General features: G+C 37.8%; 1 long non-coding RNA gene across 1 annotated transcript in view; it reads right to left on the bottom strand.

Moving 5' to 3' along the window:
• The window catches only part of LOC103347827 (uncharacterized), a 46,754-nt gene that overhangs the window by 11,082 nt on the left and 8,860 nt on the right, over window positions 1-26,812 (bottom strand). The window contains exons 2-3 of the long non-coding RNA XR_001793062.3: window positions 11,988-12,092; window positions 10,278-10,533 (exon numbers count right to left, since the gene is read on the bottom strand). This is a non-coding gene — a long non-coding RNA (uncharacterized lncRNA). The remainder of the gene's footprint in view (window positions 1-10,277; window positions 10,534-11,987; window positions 12,093-26,812) is intronic.

Here is a 26,812-nt window from a genome sequence, read left to right as displayed (position 1 = left end):
TAATTTCTTGTAGTCTAGAAGCAGCAGTTTTATAATAATCCCTCATCTTTCCCTAAAAAAGGAAAAAAAGGCAGAGTTGGTGAACACACAGGATCATATACGTACTTAACACACATTAATTACAGATATGATACATTGGACAACTGAGACTATAAAGAAGCCATAAAACCATATTCAAATGTTGTGGCAAATGTCATATCCTTGTATTTGCATCCATCCTAATCTGGTCATTTTGGAATCCGGTCTCATAACAGCCATATCTTTATGATGAAAGTGGCAAATCTTCATCTATTATTCATAATTTTATATTTTTCTGGCGAATGTTTTCTTCAGCTAAGTAATTTCATTGCTTTAAAGAGAGGAGGAAGGTTTTTTTTTTTTAACTGTACTTCTAAATAACTAAATAGATATTCATGGAGTGACTTATTAGTTGAATCCATTAATTACAGATGAATAGAAGGATCCAGATGAGATAGAGAGGAAAAGGTTTTCTTACTTTTCCAGAGTTTTGTATGAGGCCAATTCAGCTTGGGATGGCAGATTTTATATTTAGTGTTGGCTAAGGATGTATAGGTCAGGCTTATATTCTTTTTGGTATTATTAAGAAATGAATACTGCAGAGACCATTCTTTTTCTTAATTCCCAGAGCTATAGGAACAATAAACAAAACCTAAAATCTGCAAAAAAAAATCCATAGCAATATTTTCAATTTCTTTGTACTGCAAAAGTGGTGATAACTTATAGTGAACTCAGATTTAACAGATACAAGCATTTACACAGAGACACAAAACAAGTTCCCCCCAGGGAAATATTCATTGATTCCCCAGCAGCCTCTCACAATCAAATTCTACAGGCTTTTCTTAAGAAAGCTGAATCTGTCTTACAGAAGCCTGGCACGGTTTCCCCTTTCAGTGAGCAATGAGGAGTTTAGATAAGTTTGGTGTAAACAGTATGAGGTTACATTTCAGACAATTTGGTTGAAAGTTTTAATGATTGGCTTCATATAGAATTGCATGGGCAATTCACTTCATCTCTCTGAAACTTTGGTTCCTTATCTTCACGTAGAGAATAATATTCACTGATTGAATGTTCTGAGGATTGTATTAGATACTGTGTGTAAGATGCTCGTTCTTGCTTGGTCCTTGCGGTGGTGGATGCCAGAGATGACTGGTCTTTTGTTGTTTCGTTTTGCTTTCTATCACTCATAGAAAAGAGCATGAAGCTAAAAGACTAAGGAAGGAATAAAGAAGGAATATTGAAGGGAGAGCTTTCAAGATGTAATAAACCAGCTTTCAGCCCACAAGAAGGGTAAAGAGAGCTATTATATAAAAAGATGACCACCATACTGGCAGACCTACATGGCTAACACGGGCATGAATAAGCCACTCATGATTTCAGGAAAGGAGTAAATGGGGACTGGATTTCCTGTCCTAAAGATACGCTGCGTCTCAGCGTCTCCCAATGTAGTCACATGTCCTAGAGCCTAACACATTCTTTTAAAAGATTTATTTACTTGAAAGGCAAGCAACAGAGACAGAGAGAGGGAGAGTGGGAAGGTGAGAGGGGAAGGGGAAAAAGAAAGGGGAGGGAGAGAGAAAAGTCTTCCCAAATTGCTTCACTCCCCAAATAGCTAGAATGGCCAGTGTTGAACCAGGCACAAGCCAGAAACCAGGAACCCCATCCAGGTCTCTGAATAGAGGTGGCAGAAAGCCAAGCAACTGGGCCATCATCTGCTGCCTTCCCAGGCACATTAGGGGGAAGCTGGCTCAGAAGCTGAGCACTCGGGACAAGAACCATGGCTCTGAGATGGAATGGTGGTGTTGCAATCAGCAGCTTAACTCACTGAGGTGCCCTGTCAGCACCGTAAGCCTCATGCATTCTGAGGAACCCAGAAGAAAGCAGCCATATTCCTTTTCCTTCCATTTTCCACAATTGGCCCTCTCATTGTTGAGACAGTTTCCTAGATGGTGATTTAAACATGCGATAAGCAGTAGATGAGTCCTCATAGGGCAATCTTAAAAATTTATTTATTTATTTTATTTATTTGAAAGGCAGACTAACGGGGTGGGGTGGGGGTGGATGGAGAGATAGACCTTCCAGTCACTGGTTCAATCTCCAAATGCCTCCAAAAGTCAGGCCTGATCCAGGCAGAAATCAGGAGCCAGGAATTCCATTCAGGTCTCCAACATAAAGGACAAGAACCCAAGAACTTGGGACATCAACTTCTGCCTCTCAGGTACATTATTAGCAGGATGCTGGCTCAGAACTAGAGGTGAGATTCTATCACAGGCTCTCCAGTAAGGGATTCGGGCATCCCTAGTGGTAGCTTAATCTTAGGGCAATTCTGACTGATAGCCTACTTCATGTTAATTTAGGACAATAGTATGTCCGGCACCACATGAGTGAGTTCAGGCTGCGGGAGGAAGTCTGAAATCAGTACATAGCAGATGGCAGCACCATGGAAGTGCTAGCCATAACTGCTTAAAATAAATAGACTTAAAATATACACAAACTATGCTTGTCCCTGTGTAATTCCAAAGCTGTTGAGTGTTTCGATAACAGAAATTATCTATCAGTTACTCCCACAGATATGTAAAAGCTATTATCATTACAACTTGATGGAGCAAGGAATCTGCTAAAGACACCATTCTAGGTTCTGAGAAAGACAGTGAAAATAGGGAAGACTTACAAAAATATCTGTACAACTAGGTTGTACCAATGACTGAGTATTGGTTATGTTCAGTGCTTAATAGAATATTTTATACATCACAGGCCCTCAGTAACATTTGAAATTAAGTGAAATAGCTTATTTATGCTATCATAATGGATATATTAGTGTTTTCTCTCCAAATAAAGAAAAAAATTGTATTCATTTTACATTCCTAATGTTTTCTCTTCAAATAAAGAAAAACATAGCATTCATTTTATATTCCTAGTTCATCATACATATATGATGTTCAATAAAACTTTTTGTTTGACTATTTTTATTTGAGGAAATATATCACCTTGAGAAGATTATTATGGAAATGTTCATTGTTAGTTCTACTCTTCTGGAGCCACAGCCAAGGGTAGTTTCTTGATTTCTACAAGAGCTAGATTCTAAGAGCCTTGGATCTTTGTTTATCACTAATCTACAGTAAAAATTATTTTGGTGTATTTTTCTATATATTCTTCTTTGTAAAAAAACATGAAAAGAAGCTCTTATTGAAGCCAGTCCTTAAATCATGTACCTATCACATAGACCTATTTATTTTTCAGAAGGCAAAGAAAATGTAAAGTGAATAGCTCAATCAATAACTGATTAACTGAATTCTAATCACTGGAGGTAAGGCAAGTAGTCTTGCTTTCAATTTAGTTGTACTTTCATATATACACTGGGTGTGAATGGGAAAGGGACAAAAGGAATAAATCTCACATGCCAGAAACAAGGAAGATTGGACTGGAGATGTGGAACCAGTAGTGTGCCCACATATTAATATGGCAATGAGGGCTTTATGCAGTAGTCTGGAGATATAAATGCCAGAATCCTTTAAAATCTTTGTAAAATTCATAGTCAATATAGTTTAAATTCCTCATTCTGCTCTTTCTCCTTTGTCAGAATTAAGTTTATACTCAGTCTCCCCTCAGAAAGACTGTGATGGAATAAGGGACATATATCCCTACTTTTAGATGATAATAATTTTAATTTTCTCCGATCATCTACTATGAGTCAGGCACCAGGCATGCATACTCTTTATAGAAGTTCAAAGTCTGTTTGGAGTAGCAGAAGAAAATCTTGGGCTTATTAGACAAAATATGATAAAGACTGGTTTGTAGCAAAAGAGAACATAGAAGGCTATGTATACATTTGTATGAGAAAGGAGTAAAGAGGGCTGGTTCTTAGCCCAATTATGGGTTTGATTAAAGAGTTTTGAGAGTAATGGTAACTCCAGGTGTTAGCCAGGTAAGCATGGGAAAAGAAGAGTATTCCCGGCAGTACATTAGCGTGTACAATTAGGACACTGAGTGGGGAGTGGATCTGTTTCTTTCTCCCTAACATTTTAAATTAAATGTTGGAAGATGCATGTGAATATTTATAACAATGTAGGTAACATAGAAAGGTAGAAAATGCAATAAGAACTCTGTGTGCTCCATTATATTTAAACAGTGGCAGTTACTTTTGAATTCCATTGTGTTCCACCTCATCCTGAGACCAAGAGCGAGTGCAAGAGTGCACTCTCCCATCTGCTGGTTCACTCCTCAAATGCCCACAATGCCTGGAATTAAGACAAGGTTCATATTGGGAGTCAGAAAATCCAGGTCCACCAAGGGGGTGGCAGGAGCCCATTTCTTGAGCCATCACTGCTACCTCCCAGGATCTGCATTATCACAAACCTGAAGTCGGGAGACTGAGTCCACAATGAAGCCCAGATACCCTGATATGAGATACGGTGGTCTTAACCATTAGACCCAATAATTGCCTCCCCTTGATTTTCTTTCCTCCCTTTTTTATATTACCACAATATATTCCTATATCTTACTAATACACAATTTAACTTCCCATGTATTTGAAAATTTATATAAATGGAGGCACATATTTGCTGTTTTTTCTGCTTTTTTATTTTTTAATTTATCTATATTGTTGCATTGTGTGTATGGATGTGTATTTAGCTAGTTACCTAACACCCCCCCAGCACGTGCACTCACACACACACACATTTTAATAGTATGCCAATTTATATTTTTTTCCACAATGAGAATGTCACATATAATTACATACAGTACCGCTGAGAATATTTTAGGACAGGTTTCCTGGTGTGCACATACAAGAGTTTTTTTTAGGGAATATGTGTTCAGGTAGAATTTTGCCTCAATATTTGTGCATGTACCAGGTAATGCCAAATAGTTGTTTAGACTGGTCAAACCTGTTTATGTCCCATACTTAGAGTATGTGCAAGGATGTTAGTAGCAAATTGGTCTTTTGTTTTCCTGAACGTGTATTTATTACACTTCATTTTTGAAAGATACTTGTATCTTCATCATGTATACAACTCTGCTGTTACTGCCTATCAAACTTTGAATGTTATGTCACTCTACTGCACTTTCCATTGTTGCAGTTGAGAAATCAGCTATCATTTGAATAATTATTCCTCTGTAAGGACTCTGTCTTTTTCCTAGTACTATTTCTAGTCATCTCCTTGTCTTTGGCATTTGACAGTTCACTGTAGTACAAAATAGGCATGTGATTTGCCCGGCTGTAGATTTTTAACTGTTAACAGTTCTATAAACTTCTCACCTTCCTGTCTTGAAATATAGCTCCTTAGACTTCTTATCTATTATGATTCTAGAATCAAATTAAATGTATATGAGACATCCTCTGTTTTCATGACTCCTAACATAATTCATTTCCCATTTCTTGGTGCTACATTTTGGTTAACTTAAAAAGTAACCTCTTCAGGCCGGCGCCGCGGCTCACTAGGCTAATCCTCCGCCTTGCGGCGCCGGCACACCGGGTTCTAGTCCCGGTCGGGGTGCCGGATTCTGTCCCGGTTGCCCCTCTTCCAGGCCAGCTCTCTGCTGTGGCCAGGGAGTGCAGTGGAGGATGGCCCAAGTGCTTGGGCCCTGCACCCCATCGGAGACCAGGATAAGTACCTGGCTCCTGCCATCGGATCAGCGCGGTGCGCCGGCCGCAGTGCGCCGGCCGTGGCGGCCCTTGGAGGGTGAACCATCGGCAAAGGAAGACCTTTCTCTCTGTCTCTCTCTCTCTCACTGTCCACTCTGCCTGTCAAAAAAAAAAAAAAAAAAAAAAAAAAAAGTAACCTCTTCAATCATGTTTTATCTGCTTTTAACTTTTATTTAGTTCTCAAAATTTCTAATGTTACCAATTTTATTTTGGGAAGACGTATTTTGTTCTTTTTGGGGAATACCCCTGGCATTTTATATTTTCTTACATTTAAATTTCCTTTTGGGTATATTAAGCATTATCGTTCTATGTTCAACATCTCATACTTCAAACAGTTAGATATTTACACATCTGATTCTGGGATTTGTTGTATCTGTGTGCTCTCATTCATGATGTCTCTATGTTTTGTAACTTTTAACTATTATGACATAATTTAAAAACTATCTTCTAAAAAATTCTTTGAGGCCATGGTTGAAGTAAGGTTCTGACTCATATTGCTTGTGTTTATTTTTATGGGTGCCTGGAGTATCATCAAACTGAGGTCTTTGATTACCTAGTGTGTTGTAATACAGAAAATAAAATTTTTGTAAATGGTAAAGTTCATAACAAGGTCAACAAACAAACGTATTAGAAGAGGTCATGGTGTGAGGAAAATCTGTCACATTATCCTGCAGGTATTCAAGACTTCTAAACATTTTAAAGAGAAAAATAAATGGCAATTTTTATTTATGTTGTAAGTCAGTTTTCCTGGTGAGTGTGTGGATGGTGGATTTAAGATAAAGTGAAGTCACAGGAAAGATCAATTAGATGACTGTTGACTGCAATATTTCAGGCAAGAAATAAAGAAACCTGAACTAAGGCTGCAGACGTCAAAAAGTAAGGAGAAAGAATTTGGGAAATATCAGTAAGTGAATTTGCGAATGGATTGAAGGAAGAAAACAGAAAAAATAGGTCATATGAAGTTTGGTGATTCCCATATTCCTGGTGTGAGTCAGTGGCTGCATTCTCTAGTCAATCACAAAGACTAGAAACATAGGGAAGATTTTGGTCCTCCTCTGACATTTTTCTTTTGGTTAATTTTGGCCTTTGAGGCATGTTTGGAACATTGGGATGTTGTGGCTGGTATTGTCTGTTTACTTTTCTTAAGTTTCAATATGTGAAAGGTGCTATGTTATGTCAATTTGATGCTCAGGGGCCTGATCAGGGATGTAGATTGAGTTTCAGAAGATATCAAAATAAACATTAGAAATGAAGCAAGAGTATTATAGAGTTGACTAATGAGCAATTCTTGAGAGAGAGAGAAGCACCATTTAAATGACAAAATCATGGGGATGATAATGTTTTACTAGTTAATGAAGTGGAAACCTGAGAAGTGCTAGAATATTAATATTAAGTGCAGATAGAAAAAAACGACAGAACAGTTGATGCTATGGAACTATTCATTTTGAAAACTAAAGAAGGAAATAAATGTGCACAATATAAAATAATTCATTGTTTAAGACATTGAATCATACAAGCTATGAAAATATTCTTTATAGATATGAAGCTTATTGGTAACTTTAGTGAAAACACTGAATGGATTGGTTTGGCTTGAGAATCTGGTGTGTATTGACAACCAAATACAGTAGAACAGATAGAAACAATTGGAAATTCAGTTGAAAGTGGAATAAGAAGGAAAGATGATTAGCCTGAGGTTTTAAAACAGTGTTGGGTAGATTTTCAAACAATGTGAAGATCTGAATATTTATAAGCTTTGGTGGGAAGATCCTTAAAGTAGGCTAGTAGTAGGTAAAGAAAAAAGAGAAAAATATGGAATGACATTTAAGACGGGAAAGGATGAGTTCAAGAACACAGGTTGGCGTGGATAAGAAATAGAAAACATCTGAAATACATTATTTTTTTTAGAAAAGAGAAGCGTACTGATTGATTCTACATAATTTACACTAATAAGTGGCACATAACCTCTTTCAATATCACTTTGACCTCATACAGTATGCCATTCTGTGTAAATATGTTGTATTTATGAAATATATTGGTTTATGTAAATATCATTTTTATCTCATTTAGCTTCATTCCATCTGTATGAGGCTCCTTCCGCTCTTTTCCACCTCTTCTTCTCCTTCTCTTTTACATCATAAAATAACTGAAGTACAGAAATTTTCAATAAATTCCCCAATTCTGCAATTAGTAAGAGGAGCAGTCAGATAAGCTTTCCTTCCTGAATCAAGTATGACTTAGAACAGGGGAAAAAACTTATTTGTGCCCCCAGAGCTTAGGGATTCTCTGGATTTTAGTAGAGTCCACAGATCATGACTCTTGGAAATGGATGTCCGCTTATTGTCACTGTGGGGTTTTTTGTTTTGTTTTGTTGTGTTTTGTTCTATTTTTTTAGCTCTTTGGGGGCCAAAAGGAATCTGATCCCTCTGGAGGGGAAATCCTGGGATGAAACAATAGGAAGATAGGATTTACGTGTGGATTCTATTAAAAGGCCCCATGAAGGAGTGGGCAAGAACAACATCCAATAAAAATAGAAACTTCTAGATACTAAATGCTGGTGGATATGTAAAATGCCATTTTTAAAGAATGAATAATAAATTATATGTTTGCCTCCCACATGCAGATGGTATAAACGTTTTAATTACTGAGAAGTTGATGTAGCAAATTTTTAAAAAGATGTTTGAATAAAGAAATTATGTGTAGTTTCACCATTTCAGTGAAGCAATTGCTTTCATATTCTGTGTGTGTTAAACATTGCCTACTTGCATTAAGGTAATGACAAACATTTTCATATAGAAATTAATACCATTTTAAGGAGTTTATCGTACCTCATCAAGTAAATATAAGTTTAGTTTTAGGCACTGTGACTATTTCTTTTTCTTTCTTTTTTGTTTCTACTGTAGCTAACAATGTAATGAACATGTTGATTAATAGAACTTTCTGCTTCTGTTAAGTAATTTCCTTAGGATAAATGCTCACAAACGAATCATTAGGTGAAGGGAAATTAATGCCTTCGTGTTTTTGCCACAAGCTAGACGATTTGTAACATTTCATTTTCCATTCTCCTAATTTTATGTGTTTTCATCTTTTAGTGCCAGTTAGGAAAATACTCCCTTATTCTCATACTTTTTGGAGAGGCCAGGATAACTAATGTGTTGTTATAGGAATTTATGAAACTAATGCAAAAGCAGAGATGAAACTAGAAGAGCCAGAACCTTTGTAAAACAATCTGTGTTGTCACTCTGCCATATATCATTCCTTTGTGATTGTCCTCCCTGACACACATTCACCCTTCCTTCCAGTAACCAGTGCTATAGGCATGAGAATGGAGTGGCAGAGGCTCCACTTTAGCTCCCAAGCCCTGATAGAGAGCAGGTTCTCAATGTATAGCTAGAAGCAAGTGCATGACTCAGGAAATGGATAGGTGAAGCACATGTTTCCTTAGGATTATCCTTTTTGATATAATTATTTTGCTTGGAAATCTTGTAATATATTCTACCATTATTCGTTTGTGCTGCTTTGGAACTCCTTTTTTTAAAAGCTAAATGCAAATCTGTAACTCCATATAGCAAAAGCTCACCCACCAATCCTGTTTTCTCTTTTACTCATAGTATCATCCATACTCATTCTCACCAGCTCTCTGACTGAATGTACACAACCCACGGGAGGACATAAAAGAGGGCTCACGTATATGGTTGCCACACAGATGGAAGGAACCCGGATTTTACCTGATGAAAAGCCAGTTAGCCTGCAATGTGGGTGGGAATGTGACTCCATTATGTTAAGCTTCAGAGGTTAGGAATTCAGTACTTTCCCAGCTGGTGTTCATGACCTTGACTGATAACCTGTTATACAATGAATCCACAGAACTTTGTGGAATACTTCACAAAGTTTATCCCCAGACTGGAAGGTTGAAGCTAATCTTTAATGAGCTCAGAATCCGGGACTGAGTTCTGCTTTGTTGCTGTGAGTAGTGAAGATCCAGAATTATAAGCAAAATGAAGTTGTCATTTATTTCCAAATTACCTGTAGGATTCTGAATACAAACTGATAATTCTGCTTAGGTCAGAGGGCGTGGCAGCCTTGCCATCAGAAATACAATTCTGTTCTTCTTGGTGGGTTTTGTGTTTGAGTGTCATTAGTTTTCAGCACAGGTACATGGATAAAGGGAGTAGGTACTCAGTGTGGACGTTCAATCACTGCATCACTGGAACATGGATAATCATCTGAATTCTACAACTTTAATGCCTTGAGAGATAAATGACTGTGGAATCTCCCACGTGTGGTTATTCAGATGTTACTCTGTGGAGAGCCACCTCACATGAGAGATAGCTGCCTAAGGTGATTAGGCAAGACTTTAATTTTATTTAAATGTGTGAACATTTTTAATAAGGCTCTGGAGGTATTATGAAGTTTGCAGAATCTTCCTATTTTAAAAAATGTTTTAGTTTGCTTGATAACACATAGAAAAGCCCTTACTGTGATTAGCATTTGAATAGCAGGATCATCTTAATACCCTTGTTATTAATATGACAGATTTTATTTTCCCAAAGGTGACAATTGAACCCAATTCTCAGATCAGTTAATCCACATATTTATGTAAATTGAACTTTTCTACCTTGTAATTTGGTTGTGGAGTACACTGGATTTCCTCCTGCCCTGTGGGGCTGTGCACCACTTCAAATCCCTGAGTTGCTGGCCTGCTTTCTCCTGGATCTGTCCCTGAGTTCTGAGGCTGGTCCACATGCTGTATGCTGGCATTGGAGAGTCTGTGATCTCATCTGAGGGCCCCTGCTGCTCCGGGAAGCTGAAGCTGCTTCAGTTGGGTCCAGTCTGCTCTAAGTGAATGATGGACTCTGAACACTCACAGGTGCCTTTACAGAGAAGTAGAACCAGAGGGCAAAGAAAGGTGAAGTGAGCATTTTCTTTTCTTTCTTTTTTTTTTTTTTACTTAAACCTGTATCTGGTTGTTAGATTCTCATAATCCTTCTCTATGAATATATCACAATTTCTTTTCCTCCTAAGAGTTGTTTCTGCTTAATTCTGTGACCGTTAGCTCCCTTCCTGTATTGGTGCGAGTTATGCTAGTTTCTGCTCTGGCTATATTCCAGAATAACTCTGGACGCCAACTCCATGGGACCTGAGTTAGCATTGTGTGCCGAGCCACAGATCAAGCAGCACATCCTGCCTCCTGGAAAAACCACCATTCCACATGTGACTATCAGCTTTGTTGAGAAGCCACAGGGAGTGTGCATTCACCTCTGAGTACTTAAATCCTGGCAGTTCATATGCATCAGACATACAACCGGAAAAAAATCAGACTTGGGAAAAGTAACACAGTCTTTCATTGCCAATGGTTTTGGTGCTTTAGCCATTCATTGAAGCCAACTCTTTCTTCCTGTAACCAGTATCTGCTCTTCAGCAATTTTTTTTTACTGTATTTTTTTTATTTATTGACCAACAGTAATTGTACATATTTATGGGGTATAACATAATATTCTGATACTTGCATACACTTGAATGATATTAGGGTAATTAGCATCCATTGTTTCATATATTCAGGGTTTCTTTGTAGTGTGAACATTCAGAAGTCTTTCTTCTAGCTATTTAGAAAAGTATAGTATGTTATTACTAAGTGTTATTACCCTACTGTGCAATAGAACACCAAAAGGATTGTTTTTACAATAGGAAAAGAAAGTACTTTATAAATCAATAAAGTAAACCTTTCTGAGGTTTGACTTATCTATCCATCTATATATATTTTTTGAAGGAGTTAACTTTGGAGAAGAACCAAGAATGGTGTGTCTTTTGCGAGTACTTAGACATTACTATAGCTTATGATACATGTATGATGTCCTCCACTTAATGCATTAAAGTGAGGTAGATCTTTGCAATCGAGTTTTACTATTAACTCTCATAATCCAACTCGTTGAAGAGAGAGGTCCTGTATGGGAAGTTAATTCTAAGGGACTCCTGTTGTTAATTCAGCAATTAACACTCTTGTGTATGATGTCAGTGATCAGCCCAGGCTCTTGACATGAGCTGCCTAGGATGTGGAAGCCTTTTGAATCCACTGACTCCTTCAGAATTTAGACAAGGCCATGGGCAAAGTGGAAGTTCTCTCTTCCATTCAGAGTAAAGTACATCCTTCTTTGATGACCACTTCTTTCTGTTGGAGTTCTTTTCTCCAGGCTTTGTAGCTAACCTCTTTTATGTGTACAGATGCTCTTTTGAAGAGGTTATGTCCTAATAAAGCCATAGTAAATTGAAAGTATCTTAAGTGGAAGTTGCAGTTAACAAACCTAATGCAGTGAATATAGTAACTTACCAATATAGCACCCTGTAAACATTGTTTACCCTTGGTGATCACCTGGATGCCTGGGAGTGCCCTCTGTCCAGTATCCTGAGAAAGGGTCCTGTTACCTTGCTAGCACTGGAAAAGATCAAAAGTCAGAATATGGACTATGCTTTCTACTGAAGGCATGTTGCTTTTGCACCATCATAAAAGTCGACACATCTTAAGTTGAACTTTCTGAAGTTGGAGGCAGTCTGTCTGGTGATTAGGCTTATTAGCCCTGAGAGAGTTCAACCCTATTCTTCAAACCTATTTTTCGTGCCTTGATTTGCCTGAATTTTACTCACTGTTCAAAGCTTAAATCAAATCCTACATCCAAGCCAGTTTATAAATGTCCCTAAACTCCATGACAAGAGGAGTTTAGCTACTATTTAGACATTTATAAGGAAGAAAAAGCAGAGCACATCCAAAGTATAGATTTCCTCTCACTGCATCTGGAATCTGAACAATTTTATTTTTTTTTAAAAGATTTATTTATTAGAAAGAGAGTAAGGTCTTCCATCTGCTGGTTTACTCCTTAAATGGCCACAACAGCCAGAGCTGAGCTGATCCAAAGGCAGGAGCCACGAGTCTTCTAGGTCTCCCATGTGGGTGCAGGGACCCAAGGACTGGGCCATCCTCTGCAGCTTTCCCAGGCATACTAGCAGGGAACTAGATCAGAAGTGGAGCAGCCAGGACTTGAACCAACACCCAAATTTGATACTGTGCTATATACCAAGGCTTTAACCCACTATGCCACAGCGCCAGCCACCTGGACAACATTATTTTTTAAAAAGCAATTAAAGGGCTGGCGCCGTGGCTCACTAGGCTAATCCTCCGCCTTGTGGCACCAGCACACCGGGTTGTAGTCCTGGTCGGGGTGCCGGATTCTGTCCCGGTTGCCCCTCTTCCAGGCCAGCTCTCTGCTGTGGCCAGGGAGTGCAGTGGAGGATGGCCCAAGTGCTTGAGCCCTGCACCCCATGGGAGACCAGGATAAGTACCTGGGTCCTGCCATCGGATCAGCGCGGTGCGCTGGCCGCAGCGTGCCGGCCGTGGCGGCCATTGGACGGTGAACCAACGGCAAAGGAGGACCTTTCTCTCTGTCTCTCTCGCTGTCCACTCTGTCTCTGCCTGTCAAAAAAAAAAAAAAAAAGCAATTAAAGTATATTATGGTACAAGATGAATACAGGGCAAGAAATTAATTACATAACAGAAAACATGGAATCTCATTCCTTCTCAATCACTCAACAGATATGTGAATTTGGAAAACTTAATTCCCCTCATTACATTTCAGTTTTATTTTTCTTCAAAAGAGAATGTTATATAAAGTAAATCTCTGTCATATAAACTTGCTATCAGAAAACTGAATTTGATATAATTTTAGAATTATGTCATATTTTATCAGATTTTGTATAAATATTACAGTGAGTCCTTCAAACCTAGTAAACATAAAAAGTTATTGCTTGATGCACATTACGAAAGTATAATCCACAATTAGGTATGTGTGGACTACATTTGGAAATCAATCTCATTATTTTACAACAACATCATGTATTCTTACTTTAAATATGTGACACTATTAGATTGATATCAATTACCTATTAGATTGATATCAAGCATGTTTTCTTCATGCATTTTCTTTCTTTTTTAAAAATTCTATTTATTTTAGAAAAAGAGGGGAGAGGGGAAGTGAGAGAGAGAAGGAGGTAGGGAGAGGGAGGTAGAGAGGGAGGGAGGAAAGGACTGGAAACTGAAATCTACCATGTGAGTGGCAGGAACTCATCCACTTGATTCATTACTTGCTGCATCCCAGGGTATGCAGTAGCAGGAAGCTAGAATGGAATCAGATGCGAAGCTAGGACTCAGATCCATACAGCCCCTATTATATTGGCATCAAGTATCTTTTCTTCACTCACTTTTTAAAAGTTTTTATTTATTTGAGAGAGAGTGAGCGAGAGGGTAGGAGAGAGGGGGAAGAACCTAGAGAGAGAGTTAAAGAAGGAGGGAAGGAGGAAGGAACTGGGAACTCAATTCAAATCTCCCACGTGAGTAGCAGGAATTCAAGTATGTGATTTATTAGCTGATGTCTCCTAGGATGTGCATTAGCATGATGCTAGAGTAGAATCAGAAATGAGGCTAGGACACAGACCCTGCAGTCTGATAGGGGATGCAGGTAACCCAGCTGGTGGCTTAGCCACCAGGGCAAATGCATACATTATAATTTTTTTCAACAGGTATTTTCTTGTTATGCATGTATATCAAATGCTAATATACATAAATGTAAAATTGAAGACAAAATCTTCACAAGTGGTGAAAAGTTTTTATGATAGTGGGTAGATCTGGGATTTTTCAAAGAGAATGGTAAATATCCCTCCGAAACAATAAACAAGGACTTGCACCCAGTGCAGGGTAGTGCTGAGAACTTCTGTCACTTTGAATGTTTCAGGGTTTGAGAGCTGGTGGCTGCACTTTCCAGTGTCCCTTAGAGTTGTTAAGTCTCCATGAGAATGGAAAAGCAGGACTGCTGGTGCAGGGATGTGGAGAACTGAGAGAAATGAAAAGTATTTGCAGTAAAGTTTTGATAAAATGACCCGTGCAAACAGCCAGCAGCATTCTGCGGGGCATTTGCAGAAGTGGGTAGATAGAGCTTTCATACATTAAAGAAAGGAGAAATTCTTTCTTCTGTGGTGGTATGAAGGGTGAGTGAGATGGCCCTTTGCAGGCTAGAGGGATAGGATCATAGCCTCCTGCTGACAATGACTGCTAACAGGTTGGAGCTTTTGTCACGTCCCACTGCCAGCATGCACCCTATTGCTGACAAAACCACTGACCTTTGGTAGACTTGATTCTCTAAAATAATGAGAGGCCAGAAGCAAGTAAATTTGCATAATGTAAAGAGTATAATGTAAAGAGTATATGTGTTACTGCCAGAGAAGAATGTCATATATAATAAAAATGCTAAGTATGCTGTCCATCCTAACTAAATGCATAACCCTGGGGTCATTCAGAACCAACATGCAAACCCTCTGAGCATAATTTGGTTGCGATATGGTAGAGTTTTTAGTCTTCTTAGAAATCTCAAAACCCTTCTTGCTATAGAGGAGGGAATGTGATGGATACAGTGTGGAGTTTGTAGTTAGAAAGCAAATTCTGCTTCCACTCCTGTGTATTGTGATCCTTGACGTAAGTTCTTGTTCTTTCTGAGCCTCGGCTCTCAATATGTAAAATGGGGACAATGTTGCTAAGGGGACTGAATTATATAATAGTCTAAGTCATTTTAAAATGATGCCCTGTATATTTTTAAAATCATTAATGTCACAAAATCAAATACTGGTTGTTTTGCTCCTGGTTCTTTGAGAAGCAAACACAAAGAAGAGTGTAATAGCACAAGTATTTTACCAGGTGCAAATGCCTGTGTGGGAAAAAACAGATGAGGCTGGAAGAGGTGACAGACCCTAATGCAAGAGTAGCCTGAGTGAAGGAATGAGGAACGAAGTTTGGATGAATATTTCATAGGCTGCTGTGCAGTGTATGTTTTGGCAAAACTGACAGTGAGTCTTCAAGCCCAGAGGGCTATCAAGGGAGTTCTGAGACTCTGGAGAAGGTACATGCATAGTATCTCTACAAAACTGGATCATCGGCAGGGAGAGGCATGAGTGTTGTGCCAGTGTAGCAAGGTCTCCCTGTTGTTGGGAGTCTGAAAAGAGCTTTTTTAATGGCTGCCACATATATTATACCTGCAATGAACTTTCTTAAAAGAATCAACCTGGATGATGTCGACTGACCAGTCATGATTAGGTGTAGATTACAATGACAGGCAGACAGAACCATTGTTATAAAGGTTACAAGGTCATGTTAGCCTAACCATGTTCAAGCCGCACATCAGTATGGCCAGAGCATAGCACATGAGAGGAAAATCATGTGAGGTGATGCCATGGAGTTAGTCAGAAATCAGATGATGTAGAACTTAATAGGTCATGCAAAAACGTGGGTTTGGTTTCTTCAGCATAAAATGCAAAAATTGTTAGTGTGTTTTTTAGCCTGATCCTATTTAATTTTTAAAAGGTTAATCTGCCTAAATTGTTAGAAACGCTTTGTAGAGACAAAAATTGGAAAAAAGGAAGTGTGTTGGAAGATATAGTCCAGGTGAGAGATTAATAATAACTAGGACAGTGATAGTGATAGAGAAGTGGAAGGGACTTAACTGATGTCAACTGTTTTGGAAGTTGAGTCAACAGGACTTTCTGAAAGACTGGATGTAGGGAGGAGGAAGTCACCATTTAGGGGTTATGGATCTATCTTTGGTTTTAGGAACTCTATAGATAGAATCGTATTTACTTAAAGCAGAAGAGTTAGTGGAAACAAACTTTCAGTGGGGAAATCAAGATTCTGAATTGGATATAACTTGACATATAGTCAAGTAATATATCAAGAAAAATAGATAAATGGTTGAAAAAAGATAATGAGATATGGAGATATGATTTTGGGAATAATTCTCAAATAGAGGATTTTTAATTGTGTGATCTTAGATAAGATTACATATAGAATGAATTTATTTTTTTTTAACTGGAGAATGAAAGATATTCTAAATCCAAGTCTTAGGATGCTCAAACTTTGAGAAACTTGGAAGAGTTGGAAAAAATAGAAAAATATATTATGAGGGGACAGACAATAAAGAAGAATCAGAATACTGTAGTGTTATGGAAAACCCTATTTCAAGAAAAAGGGAGAGGTCGGTAATAATCCACAGCACTTAGGAGTCAAGTAAAAAGATGTAAAAATTGACTACTATCCCTCTGGTTTGTATAGTCCATGTTTGGTTGAGGGCCATGATGCTATCATATATAGTGAAGCCAGAACTCACATGTATTAAGTACATATGCCTATATTTATGTTAAGTCGTTTCTACTCATTCATGTATGCCATCAGGGATCATTCTGTGTTAATCTCGCTGAAGTCTTAGTGTTATTTCTTCAGTTATATTGGAAACTCTTAAAAGAAGCAAAACAAGTATGTACACCTGGTGAATCTATCAGCATCTGACACAGCACTCAAAGATGCTTGAAGTTTCTGTTTTGGTTTGTTAAAAGTTCCATAAGGTGGTGATATATCAAGAAGCAATGTAAGTAAAAAGAACAACAGCCAATCATTGCTACATTGTTTAACCCCAGTGGGTGTTTCTTCTCACTGAGGGGAAGAAATATATGTGTATCTTCCCTTTTTTCTTCAAGTGAGTTCACAGGACAAGTTTGTTTGGGAAAACTGAAATATTTGACTATTTAATGGCAATGCTTTATTTCTTTTTTTAACTTTTATTTAATAAATATAAATTTCCAAAGTACAACTTATGAATTATAGCGGGTTTCCCCCCCATAACCTCCCTCCCACCCGCAACCATCCCATCTCCCACTCTCTCTCCCATCCCATTCATATCAAGATTCATTTTCAATTATCTTTATATGCAGAAGATCAACGTAATATATACTAAGTAAAGATTTCAACAGGCTGCACCCACAAAGACACACCAAGTATAGAGTACTGTTTGGGTAGTAGTTTTACCGTTAATTCACATAGTACAACATCTTAAGGACTGAGGTCCGAAATGGGGAGCAGGTGAACAGTGACTCCCATTGTTGATTTAACAACTGACACTCTTATTTATTATGTCAGTAATCACCCGAGGTTCTTGTCATGAGCTGCCAAGGCTATGGAAGCCTCTTGAGTTCACTAACTACAATCTTTCTTGTTTAGATAAGGCCATAGTAAAAGCGGAAATTCCCTCCTGCCTTCAGAGAAAGATATTGCCTTCTTTGATGGTCTGTTCTTTCCATTGGGATCTCATTCACAGAGATCTTTCATTTAGGTCATTTTTTTTTTTTTTTTTTTTTTTTTTGGCCACAGTGTCTTGGCTTTCCATGCCTGTGAAACTCTCATGGGCCATGCTGAGTGAAATGAGCCAGTCCCAAAGGGACAAATATCATATGTTCTCCCTGATCAGTGACAACTAACTGAGCACCTAAAAGGAAACTTGTTGAAGAGAAATGGACACTATGAGAAACAATGTCTTAATCAGCCCTCCTCCTAACTGTCTAGGAACAACTTACTATTTTATTCCTCTTAGTATATTTTTGTTCTACTTAATACCATTGGTTGAACACTTTAACACACAAATATTCTTAGTCATTTAAATTTAAAAGTGATCCCTGTTAAATATAAGAGTGTGAATAAGAGAGGGAAGAGAGGTGCAGTTTGGCACATGCTCACTCAGACTTACCCCTAATGGTAGAGCTAGAAATGTGCCAGGGAATTCCAATTCAATCCCATCAAGGTGGCATGTACCAATGCACCTTACTTGTTAAAGTGATCAGTTTAAGTTCATAACTGATCAAAAAGATAGGATTAAGTGTCAAAGGGATTACATAAATAAGACCAGTGTCTGCAGATAATGATTGATAGAATTAAAAAGGAGAGAAGGATCCTTCATGGGATACACAGCAGACTCATCCAATGGCAAATGCCCTAAACAGCACTCTGGCCTCAGAATGTTTTATTTCTGTTTATTAAAACAGAATATTGGAATATAAAAAGGAGCATAAATTGTGACTAAGTATGATCATTAGATGTATATTTTCTTTTTCATGGTTCAGTTCACTGTGATATAGGAGAGGGTAGAGATGAGGGCCATGTCACCAGCCTTCCCTCCTGCCCCACCTTTTCCTTCAGCCTCACTCTCACCCCCTTGTTCTTTGGGAAATAAAACCCAAAACCATTATTGCTAGAAAAACTCCACCTTGAACTGGTGTCAGCTGGAAAGGCCCAACATGACTGCTGACCACTATGTCCCCACAATGACCTATAATAATTTAACAAAGTTACCAGGCTGGCATTCCTACTTACATCATATACCCAATGCATAGTATTTCTGAGATTCCTAAAACAGGAAACGTTGAAGGATACTCAAATTTATAGAACTATTTCTAGAAAGCTACATCACAAACAATATCTTCTACGAATATTCTATTCCTCCACATACTTGATATCATAAAAAAAGGGATGACCCCAACGAGTCACTGGGCACAACTCACTCTTGAGCATGTCTGAACTTCTTTTATGCTTTGCTAACAGTAAATCATATTTCCCTACTAACATTTACTTACATCTCATTCTTGAGTTTTTCTTGTGTTAGAGACAAGAACCTGGGCCAAGCCATCCAACAATAACTTGACCTGCAATGCTTATAATATCAGATTTTCATAACTGGTAGTCACCTTACCAGTCATAAAACTATAATTATGATTCTTCAAAGCCAGTATATATAAAGAGTGTAATGTGTATTTTCTGTTGAATAGCAGATGCAGATCATGTATCTATCAGTACAATGATACGACATTCAAGATGAATCATTTGCTTCTCCATATGCAGATATGTCTTATTATGTGCCAGGAAAACTCAGGTGTAAATGCTGACCAGTGTTTTATTTACATTACTATCATTTGGTATCTGAAACAGGTGTTAGTGGCTTTGGAAATGAAGGCTACATCATCTGTGTTGCCATACTCCATTGATTTTGAGACAGCTAGGACCTGAGGGAGTTTGGCCTGGAGAAAACACTGGTGGCATGTGAACTGTCAATAAATATTTGATGTGCTGTCATGTGGAACAGGAAGCAGGCTTGCTCTGTTTGGCTCCATCAGGCAGAACCAGGACTAATATATGGGAATTACATGGAGGCAGATGTGAACTCAAGATTAGAAAGAACTTTCTAACAGTTAGAATTGTCAAAATTGAAGAGCGCAACATCGAGATGAGAAGACTTCCTTTTAATGATGTTTTAGAAGAGTTATCATTTTGTGTATATGCTTGGAGTAGGTGATCTCCAATGCATCTTATAGATTAAAGTAACTGAAATCTTTTATGGTTCATGTAAGAATGAAGGTACACAAGTTGACAGGGAGCAATGCTTTTCCACATTTCTCTCTTATTCCATGTGCATATGCCTGTCGTTGTCACTATTTTGAAGTACCTTGAAAAATGTTGTCTACAACTGAAGTGATCAGGGTCTACGCATAAGGACTGAGATATCCTCAGAAGTCACTATCTTTGGCCAAATGTATTATTTGAATTCCTTTGTTCATTCATTCTTCCTGTGTTCTTATCTCTTCTCTAAACCCATTTCCTTTTACTCTCCTCCCTATCAAAATTTTCAAAAATGGCATGCTATCACTCAATTTTTATGGTTAAAAACATTTCCTGTACTTCTAAATGTATTACTAGATCTCTCTTCTGTATCATACTATAAAAAAATGAAGCTCTTCTGTATCTTTGCCTTTTATTCTTTCAAAGTGAGAAATCCTTAATTCTCACAACACATTTGTCATATTTTGAGGAGATGAGCTATTTTCTTTCCACTTTTACATGATTCTCATTTCATATCATTTTTTTAAAGTTTTCATCATGCCTATTGTCACCCTATAAACTATCTCAGCAATATTATCTACCAACTTTCCCATTGAACTCCACTGTTCAGTCTAGCTGAAAATCTTTCTCAAGGTTCTGACTTGCCTTTATGTGGAGAGCAACTAATGACCATTTAAACAATGATTCCATTTCCTTTGCAAATATACCCAGTAATAGAGTTGCTAGATCATATGGTAGTTCTATTTTAAAAATTTTTGAGGAAACTGAATAATATTTCCATAATAGCTATACTAATTTACATTCCCTCCAACAGTGTGAAAGCATTTCTTTTTCTCTACATTCTCTCAAACACTTACCTGTTAAGATTGATATTATTATAAAGACAAAAGGTATGAGGTGATATCTCATACCTTTTAATTTGCAATTCCCTCATAATCTGCAAGTTTGTGCATTTAAAAATATATATGCTGGCCATTTACTTGTTTTCTTTTGTGAAATCTTCACTCGAGTCTTTATATAACTTTTATTTTAATTTGTTTAAAGAACTTTTATTTTAAAATATTTAGCATTTTGCCATGTTCAACTCATGTAAATATTATATACATACACATATAATTTTTCTTGAAATTGGAGATTTTAATATCACATATAATGGGATAAATGACAAGTATCATACAGTGAGGAAAGATGGTTGTATTATTATGACATGGCATAATTCAGTGAAGAAAACACTTACAACTACCTGTATACCAGATAATGATAATGCTGTGTGGAGTGCTTCCCATGTTGGACATTCGCTCCTTTTTATTTCTGTCTATTATTATTACCAGGTACTTGATCCTATTTATATGATCTCTTTAACACTTCATCCTATCTATATGTTCACTTTAACACTTATTATGATCACTTTAACAATTAAGATGGCATTTTGACTTCCGAGTTTAATGAGATTTAGAGTCACATGACAAGCTTTTAAACTGTACCCTTAGAAGTAAGTCAGAAGGATTGTATGCAGAACTATACAACTTTACAGTTACAAACTTCCTCCTCCATCTCTTATCCCCCATCTTATTTTTTACTGAAATCTGTTTCAATATGTATGACTTTATATACATATGATTCACTCTATGGTAAGTAAAGAGTTCAACATATAGAATGAAGAAGAGAAAAATAAATAAAAAAATTAAAATAACTTCCTTGACAGTCAAGACGAGGGCTGTTCAAGTCATTGCTGCTTAAAGAGGCAATTTCACTTCTACAGCTTTCTTTTTAAGTGGGATATTAGTTCTTACAGATCAAGGAGAACATATAGTATTTGTCCCTTTGAGACTGGCTTATTTCACTAAGTATGAAGTTTTCCAGATTGATCCATTTTGTTGCAAATGACTGGATTTCTTTTTTTTTTTAACTTTTATTTAATGAATATAAATTTCCAAAGTACAGCTTATGGATTACAATGGCTCCCCCCCACCATAACTTCCCTCCCACCCACAACCCTCCCCTTTCCCTCTCCCTACCCCTTCCAGTCACATCAAGATTCATTTGCAATTCTCTTTATATACAGAAGATCAGTTTAGCATATATTAAATAAAGATTTCATCAGTTTGCACCCACATAGAAACACAAAGTGAAAAATACCGTTTGAGTACTAGTTATAGCATTAAATCACAATGTACAGCATATTAAGGACAGAGATCCTACATGAGGAGTAAGTGCACAGTGACTCCTGTTGTTGACTTAACAAATTGACACTCTTGTTTATGGCATCAGTAATCACCCTAGGCTCTTGTCATGAGTTGCCAAGGCTATGGAAGCCTTTTGAGTCCACCAACTCTGATCATATTTAGACAAGGTCATAGTCAGAGTGGAAGTTCTCTCCTCCCTTCAGAGAAAGGTACCTCCTTCTTCGATGACCTGTTCTTTTCACTGGGATCTCACTCACGGAGATTTTTCATTTAGGTTTTTTTTTTTTTTTTTTCCAGCCAGATCTGCGTGCCTTAAGGGCTGATTCTGAGGCCAGAGTGCTGTTTAGCACATCTGCCATTCTATGAGTCTGCTGTGTATCTCACTTCTCATGTTGGATCGTTCTCTCCCTTTTTTATTCTATCAGCTAGTATTTGCAGACACTAGTCTTGTTTATGTGCTCCCTTTGGTTCTTAGTCCTATCATTATGATCAATTGTGAACAGAAATTGATCACCGGGACTAGTGAGATGGCATTGGTACATGCCACCTTGATGGGATTGAATTGGAATCCCCTGGTATGTTTCTAACTTTACCGTTTGAGGTAAGTCAGCTTGAGCATGGCAAATGGCCACATTTCATTTCATTTGCTGCTGTGTAGTATTCCATAGTGTATATATCCCATAATTTCTTTATCCAATCTACTGTTGATGGGCATTTGGGTTGATTCCAGGTCTTAGCTATTGTGAATTGAGCTGCAATAAGCATGGGGGTGCAGATAGCTCTTTTGTTTACTGATTTAATTTCCCTTGGGTAAATACCTAGGAGTGGGTAGCTGGGTCATATGGTAGGTCTGTATTCAGACTTTTGAGGTGTCTCCTTACTATCTTCCATAGTAGCTTTACCAGTTTATATTTCCAACAACAGTGGATTAGGGTACCTTTTCCCCTACATCCTCTCCAGAACTTGTTTGCTGATTTTGGCATGTGAGCCATTATAACTGCGGTAAGGTGAAACCCCATTGTGGTTTTGATTTGCATTTCCCTGACAGCTAGTGATCCTGAATTTTTTTCATGTGTCTATTGGTCATTTGCATTTTCTCTTTTGAAAAATGTCTGTTTAAGTCCTTTCCCCATCTTTTAACTGGGTTGTTTGTTTTGTTGTTGTGGAGTTTCTTGATCTCTTTGTAGATTCTGTTTAGTAATCCTTTAGCTGCTGTGTAGTTTGAAAATAATTTCTCCAATTCTGTCGTATGCCTCTTCACTTTTCTGGCTGTTTCTCTTCCCATATAGAAGCTTATCAGTTTGAAGTAATCCCATTTGTAAATTTTGGCTTTGACTGCCTTGGCCTCTGGGGTCTTTTCCAAGAAATCTTTGCCTATGCCAATATCTTTCAAGATTTCCCCAGTGTTCTCAATTACTTTATTGGTGTCAGGTCATAGATTTAGATCTTTAAGCCATGTGGAATGGATTTTTGTGTAAGGTGTAAGGTAGGGGTCTTGCTTCATTATTCTGCATGTGAAAATCTACTTTTCCCAGAACATTTGTTGAAGAGACTGTCCTTGCTTCAAGGATTGGTTTTTGGCTCCTTGGTTGTAGATGTTTAGATTGAATTATGGTGTTTATATTCTTTTTTAAAAAAAGATTTTATTTATTTATTTGAGAGAGAGAGTTACAGTGAGAAGGAGAGACAGAGAGAAAAGTCTTCTATCTGCTGGTTCACTTGCCAAATGGCCGCTGCAGCCAGAGTTGCACCAATCCAAAGCCAGGAGCTGGGAACCTCCTCCAGTTTCCCACACAGATGTAGGGGTCCAAGGACTTGAGCAATCTTCTACTGCTTTCCCCAGCTATAGCAGAGAGCTGGATTGGAAGAGGAGCAGACAGGACTAGAACAGGTGCCCACATGGGTTGCCAGTGCTGCAGGTGGAGGACTAACCCACTGTGTCACAACGCTGGCCCCAAGTGTTTATATTCAGTTCCATTGGTCTATCTATCTACTTTTGAACCAGTACCAGGCTGTTTTGATTATAACAGTCTTATAGTATGTCTTGAAATCTGGTATTGTGATGCCTCCGGCTTTGTTTTTGTTGTACAAGATTGCTTTAGCTATTCAAGGTCTCATGTACCTCCATGTGAATTTAAGCATCATTTTTTCTAGATCTGAAAAGAATATCTTTGGTATTTTGATTGGTATTGTGTTGAATCTGTAAATTGCTTTTAGAAGAATGGACATTTTGATTATATTAATTCTTCCAATCCATGAACATGGAAGATATTCCTTTTTTTTTTTTTTTTTTGGTATCCTCTTCTGTTTCTTTCTTTAAAGTTTTGAAATTCTGATTATAGAGATTGTTGACATCATTGGTTAAATTTATTCCAAGTTATTTGATTTTTTTTGTAGCTAGTGTAAATGGATTGATCTTAGAAGTTTTTTCTCAGCCATGGCATTGTCTGTGTATACAAAGGCTATTGAATTTTGTGCGTTGACTTTTTATCCTGTTAATTTACCAAACTCTTATATGAATTACAATAGTCTCTTAATGGAGTCTTTTGGGTCCCCTATATATAGAATCATGTCATCTGCAAATAAGGATAGTTTGATTTCCTCCTTCCCAATTTGTATCCATTTGATTTATTTTTCTTTCCTAATAGATCTGGCCAAATCTTCCAGGACTATATTGAATAGCAATTGTGAGAGTTGGAATCCCTCTCTGGTACCAGAACTCAGTGGAAATACTTTCATCTTTTCCCCATTCTATAGGATGCTGGCCAGAATTTTGTTGAGGATTTTTGCATCTATGTTCATCAGTAAATTTGTCTGTAGCTCTCTTTCTCTGTTTAGGAATTAAGGTAATGCTGGTTTCATAAAAAGTATTTGGGAGGATTCCCTCCCTTTCAATTGTTTTGAATAACTTAAGAAGAATTGGAGTTAGTTCTTCTTTAAATGTCTGGTAGAAGTCAGCAGTGGATCCATCTGGTCCTGGGCTTTTCTTTCTTGGGAGGGTCTTTATTATTGATTGAATTTCTGTTTTGGTTATTGGTCTGTTTAGGTTTTCTATGTCTTCATGGCTCACTTGAATGTCTTCATGGCTCAATTGAGGTAGGTTGTATGTGCCCAGGAATCTATCCATTTCTTATAGTTTTCCCAGTTTATTGTCATACAGCTCTTTGTAGTGGTTTCTGATAATTCTTTTTATTTCTGTGGTGCCTGTTACATTTCCTTTATCATCTCTAATTTTATTGATTTGGGTCTTCTCTTGCCTGTTTTTGTTTAGGTGGGTCAATGGTTTGTCAATTTTGTTTATCTTTTGTATTTTTTTCTTGATTTCAATTTTGTTGATATCTTCTCAATTTTAATTATTTCTTTTCTTCTACTAGATTGTGGTTTTGCTATTGTTTTTCTAGATCCTTGAGTTGCACTGATAGCTCATTTATTTGGTGCCTTTCATTTTATTGATGCAGTACCCATTGCTATAAACTTTCCTTTTAACACTGCTTTTGCTGTATCCAACAAAATATGGTATGTTGTTATTGTCATCTTCACTTGTTTACAGAAATTTTATTTTTCTTTTGATTTCTTCTGTGACCCACTGTTCATTCAGAAACATGTTCATTCTTCATGAGTTTGCATATGATGTAGAGATTTTTGAGTTATTGATTTCCAGCTTCATTGCATTGTGCATGGCATGATTTTGATTATTTTGAATTTGCTGAGACTCATTTTATGGCCTAGCATATCATCAATCTTAGAAAAATTTTCATACACTGGAGAGAAAAATGTGTACTCTCTGGTTTTAGGGTGAAATGTTCTGTAGGTATCTGCTAGGTCTATGTGGACTATGGTGTCGATTAACTCTGTTGTTTCCTTGTTGATTTTCTGTCTGGTTGATGTGTTCATTTGTGAAAGTGAGGTATTGAAGTCCCCCATTACTGTTGTATTTGAGTCTATATTTCCCTTTAATCCCTTAACAATTCTTTTAAATAACCAGGTGCCTGGCTTTTAGGTGCACATACATTTATAATAGTAACATCTTCCTGTTGAATCGATCCTTTAATCATTAGGTACTGTCCTTCATAAAGTAGAGTTTTGCAGGGTACAGTATTTGGGTTGACAGTTTATTTCACTTAGGACTTGGAATATGTTTTGCCATTGTTCCTTGCCTATAGGGTTTGTGATGAGAAGTCTGGAGTGAGTCTAACTGGGTGTCCTCTGAATGTGATTTGTCGCTTCTCTCTGGCACTCTTTAAGACCTGTTCTTTTTTTTTTTTTTTTTTTTGACAGGCAGAGGCAGAGTGGACAGTAAGAGAGAGAGAGACAGAGAGAAAGGTCTTCCTTTGCTGTTGGTTCACCCTCCAATGGCCGCCGCGGCCGGCGCACTGCAGCCAGCCCACCGCGCTGATCTGATGGCAGGAGCCAGGTACTTCTCCTGGTCTCCCACGGAGTGCAGGGCCCAAGCTCTTGGGCCATCCTCCACTGCACTTCTGGGCCACAGCAGAGAGCTGGCCTGGAAGAGGGGCAACCGGGACAGAATCCGGCGCCCTGACCGGGACTAGAACCCGGTGTGCTGGCGCTGCCAGGTGGAGGATTAGCCTGGTGAGCCGCGGCGCTGGCCAAGACCTGTTCTTTTTGTTTCACTGTGGTACGTTAGCCTACAATGTGTCATGGTGAAGTTGTTTTCTGATATTGTGTATTGGGAGTTCTGTGTATTTCTTAAACTTG

The sequence above is a fragment of the Oryctolagus cuniculus genome, chromosome 2 (genome assembly GCF_964237555.1).
Source record: "Oryctolagus cuniculus chromosome 2, mOryCun1.1, whole genome shotgun sequence".
In the NCBI taxonomy this organism is placed as follows: domain Eukaryota; kingdom Metazoa; phylum Chordata; class Mammalia; order Lagomorpha; family Leporidae; genus Oryctolagus; species Oryctolagus cuniculus.
This window is presented reverse-complemented; position numbering and strand designations above follow the sequence as displayed.